Source organism: Penaeus monodon, chromosome 8 (genome assembly GCF_015228065.2).
Source record: "Penaeus monodon isolate SGIC_2016 chromosome 8, NSTDA_Pmon_1, whole genome shotgun sequence".
In the NCBI taxonomy this organism is placed as follows: domain Eukaryota; kingdom Metazoa; phylum Arthropoda; class Malacostraca; order Decapoda; family Penaeidae; genus Penaeus; species Penaeus monodon.
In genome coordinates this window covers 2178572-2183571 of record NC_051393.1, presented here as the reverse complement: position 1 = coordinate 2183571, position 5000 = coordinate 2178572, and the positions used below count along the sequence as shown (strand labels likewise).

At 40.6% G+C, this 5000-nt stretch overlaps 1 protein-coding gene across 1 annotated transcript in view; it reads right to left on the bottom strand.

Moving 5' to 3' along the window:
• Positions 1 to 4860: 4860 nt before the first annotated feature.
• Positions 4861 to 5000, bottom strand: part of LOC119576067 — a gene marked incomplete at its 5' end in the record, with an annotated part of 1914 nt that continues 1774 nt past the window's right edge. Inside the window, 1 exon segment of the mRNA XM_037923596.1 lies at positions 4861 to 5000. This exon segment is cut by the window's right edge and continues 737 nt beyond it.

Here is a 5000-nt window from a genome sequence, read left to right as displayed (position 1 = left end):
TTGGTATTATTAATATTGTTATTATTATTATTGTTGCTGTTGTTATCATCATCATCGTCGTCGTCGTCATCATCATCATCATCATATCATCATCATCATCATCATCATCATCATCATCGTCATCATCATCATCATCATCATCATCGTCATCATCATCATCATCATCATCATCATCATCATCGTCATCATCATCATCATCATCCATCATCATCATCGTCATCATCATCATCATCATCATCATCATCATCATCATCATCATCGTCATCATCATCATCATCATCATCATCATTCATCATCATTTGTCAATCATCATCATCTACATCATCATCATCATCATCGTCATCATATCCATCATCGTCAATATCTCATCATCATCATCATCATCCATCATCATCATCATCATCATCATCATCATCATCATATCGTCATCATCGTCATCATCATCATCATCATCACGTCACCATCATCATCATCATCATTGTTGTAGTTATCATCATCAATATTATTATTATCAAAGCATCATGAACACCATCACTATTTTCATCTTCGTCATTATTACTATAGCTATCGTCATAAGTATTATTATCCCTTTTTTATGGTCATTTCCGTCATCATCATCATCTTCACCATCACCATCATCATCACCATCAATCACCATCACCATCAATCATCACTCTCAATCATCACCATCTTCACCAACACCATCATCACCATCACCATCAATCATCACCATCATCACCACCGCCACCGTTAATATAATGAATATTTTGTACTGATGACACCAATAACAGTAAAAAGCAGCAGTTTTATTAATCAGTTGCAAATAAATTATATCGTGATAATATGATAGAAAACAATAATACTAATCCTGAAGTACGTGTATTCTAAATGTGTTTTATATAATAATGATAATGATAATGATAATGATAATAATAATGATAACGGTAATAGTAGTAGTAGTAGTAGTAATAAGATAATGATAATAATGATATTAATAATGATAAATAATGATAATAAAGATAATAATGATAATAATAATAATAATAATAATGATAATAACAGTAATAATAATGATGATGATGATGATGATGATGATGATGATGATAATGATAATGATAATAATAATAATAATAATAATACTAATAATGACTATCTACCATTCTTTGCACCCAAGAGCGTGCACGGCAAGATTATACCTAAAGAGAAGTGAAGGAGGTAGAGGATTAATAAGCGCAGAAGAAGCCATCAGAACCGAATGCTGCGCCCTGGGCCAATATATAAAGGAATCTACCAACCCAATCCTAAGATTGGCCTGGACCAACAATATAATAACAGAAAACGAAGATAGCAAATCATACAAAGAGAGAATGACAGAGGAGAAAAGAACTGAATGGATAGAAAAACCTCTCGCAGGGCAATACCATCGCCAAGTACAAGAAATCCAGGACAAGAACAGCTGGAACTGGTTAAAAAGAGGAGAAATAAAAAAAGAAACAGAGGGACTAATAACATCAGCCCAAGATCAAGCTCTAAGAACCAGAGTAATAAGAGCAAGAATAGAAGGTAGAGGGGGAAATACAAAGTGCAGAATGTGCGGCCAAAAGGATGAGACCATAAATCACATCACCAGTGAATGCTCCAAATTGGCACAGAAGGAGTATAAAAGGAGGCACGACAAAGTAGCCACAGCAGTACACTGGGCACTTTGCAAACACCACAAACTCCCTAGTACAGCAGACGTATGGTACAAGCACGAGCCACAGGCAGTAGTAGAAGATGAAAACACAAAATTACTATGGGACCAATACATACAAACAGACCAAGAGGTCCAAGCTCGAAGACCAGACATAGTAATAATAAGAAAAGACAAAGAAGAATTTGACATAATAGACATAGCGGTACCATACGATTCCAGAATAATAGAAAAAGAACGAGAAAAATAGAAAAATATCAAGATCTTAAGTTCCAAATGGCAAGATGTTGGAAGATGAAAGGAAAAGTAATACCAATAGTGATAGGAGCATTAGGAGCTATGCCACCAAAGCTGGATGAATATCTAAAAAGAATTGGGTGCGACAGAATACATCCTGGCCTAATACAAAAAAGTGTGTTACTCAGCTCAGCTGGAATATTAAGAAGAATCCTCGACACTTCGGACACAGGCAGTGCCCCGTGAAGAGTCTCAAAAATAAAGACAAGAGAAAAATACCAGTAACATCAACTGTGAAACTAGTTCAATAATAATAATAATAATAATAATAATAATAATAATGATAATAATGATAATAATGATGATGATGATGATGATGATGATGATGATGATGACAATAATAATCATTGTCTTTATAGGTTTTAATTTAATCAAACTCCCTCCTATTTTATCAACTTCATTACCATTCTACATATTCATTTGCTCAAATGTATATTCCCTTCGAGCTGTCTTCCCTTATTTTTTCCTATCTCTCTCTCTCTCTCTCCTTTTTTCCCTTCTTCCATTTTCTTTTTTTTTTCCCTCCTCCTCCTCCAGACTTCAAAAGATCTTTTTAAGGATTTTTTTTTTTTATCTTAGCATGTCCCCCCTGAAGCTGCCCAGGTTCCTCTGATTAAGTTCGGTCTCGTGGGAAGCTGTCAACCTGCGCTTCGAATGAAACAGTGAAATGAGATTCGGAGGAAGGTATTGAGGCTCCGAGACGGTAGGAGGGAAAGGGGGGGGGGAGGGAGGGAGGATGGGGTTGTGGTGGGGTTGGGGTTGGGGGGGAGGAAGGTATTGAGGCTCCGAGACGGTAGGAGGGAAAGGGGGGAGGGAGGGAGGGAGGATGGGGTTGTGGTGGGGTTGGGGTTGGGGGGGAGGAAGGTATTGAGGCTCCGAGACGGTAGGAGGGAAAGGGGGGAGGGAGGGAGGATGGGGTTGTGGTGGGGTTGGGGTTGGGGGGGAGGAAAGTACTGAAGCTTCGAGACGGTAGGAGGGAAAGGGGGAGGGAGGGAGGGAGGGAGGATGGGGTTGTGGTGGGGTTGGGGTTGGGGGGGAGGAAGGTATTGAGGCTCCGAGACGGTAGGAGGGAGGGAGGGGGGGGAGGAAGGGAGGGAGGGAGGATGGGGTTGTGGTGGGGTTGGGGTTGGGGGGGAGGAAGGTATTGAGGCTCCGAGACGGTAGGAGGGAAGAGGGAAGGGGGGTAACTGCGTGGTTGGGGGGGGGGGATGTGCTCGTTGTGATGCGAAATTTCCTTTGCCGTTTCAGCAGTTTCTCTGTGGGTTTCTTTGCGTGGTTTCTTTGATGCCCTCGCGGGAGAGCTGCCACACACGCACACGCAAACGCACAGAGTAAGGTAAACAACACACGTACGATCTTTAGTTCTTTTATTTGTATTTGTTGTTTTTTTTCTCTATTTCTCTCTTTATTCGCTTTCTCTCTCTCTCTCTCTCTCTCTCTTCTATCTATCTCTCCTCTCTCTCTTCTCTCTCTCTCTCTCTCTCAAATCTCTCTCTCACTCTCACTCATCCTCTCTCCTCTCCTCTCTCTCTCTCTCCTCTCTCCTCTCCTCTCTCTCTCTCTCTCTCTCTCTCTCTCTCTCTCTCTCTCTCTCTCTCTCTCTCTCTCTCTCTCTCTCTCTCCTCTCTCTCTCTCTCTCCTCTCTCTCTCTCTCTCACACATCGTCAGGGAGCAAAAGAAAAGGCCTTCAGGTTAAACTCCTTTATTTCCACAACATGGCAATCAACACGTCTACATATGACACTACACAACATTGTCTTGGCACAATCTCACGCTTCGGATTTATATTATAAGACAATATAAGATGCAATTAATCAGACAAACAGGATCCTCGCACGGACTAAAAATTCGTTTCTAACCACAAGTGTGTTGGCAGTCGGGAACAGAGAGACGAAATGACACGTAAAAATTAACAGTAATCTGAAAGCTCTTTTTTCTTTTTTTGAAAGGTGAATTATTTATTAATATCATAATGATCGTAATATGTACAGACACGCATACACAGAGAGGGTTGGTTTTGACTCGGGTCTTGCCCTTTAAATCTTCTTTCTTTTCTTTCTTTTTCTGTCTTTTTGCATTCCCTCGGGTCATAATGTTTTGCAAGAAGGGTTCGCCTTACATCGACACAGCGCTGGGCAAGAATACACACACGACGGACAACGCGCCTCGATAGCACGTTATTTTCTGCACAGCACCACGCCCAGTTTTCGTCCAGGTCGTTCCCGTTCCCTCTCCTCCTCGCTTTGCCACAAACACTGTACTTCGAAGCGTCTATGAGGTACTTAGCAGCTTACCTAACAGCACCAGAGAACGTGGTCTGCGCTCCCTCTGCATCCCCAGCAGCCCTGCAGACTGTGCGGCGAGAGGCGTCCGGCACTGCAATCCCCTCTCTTTCTCCCTCCCTCATACACACAGAAAGCTCGCTGCTACACGCTCCTGAGTCCCGTAATGGAGGGCGCTACTCATGTGCTTCACTCTCCACGCGCTCTGATGACCTACATATTGCTTGCATGGTTCTCTCGGATAGGCAGGAAGAAAGACAAGATACTAGAGCAGGGGATTATCACTAATGGAATTTTCTGTGACTCAACACATGAGGCCCTAAATGCTACGTTACATTTGCATTTCATGTCGTCGATACAGTATATATATATATATATATATATATATATATATATATATATATATATATATATATATATATATATATATATATATATGTGTGTGTGTGTGTGTGTGTGTGTGTGTGTGTGTGTGTGTGTGTGTGTGTGTGTGTGTGTGTGTGTGTGTGTGTGTGTGTGTGTGTGTGTGTGTGTGTTGTGTGTCGTGTGTGTTTATATATATATATATATATATATATATATATATATATATATATATATATATATATATATATATATATATATATATATATATACATACACATACTATACATGCAAGCATTATGTACATATGCAGCCTATGACACACTACACTACAGCTGCTATCAGAGGCCCATCATGCTTCGCTT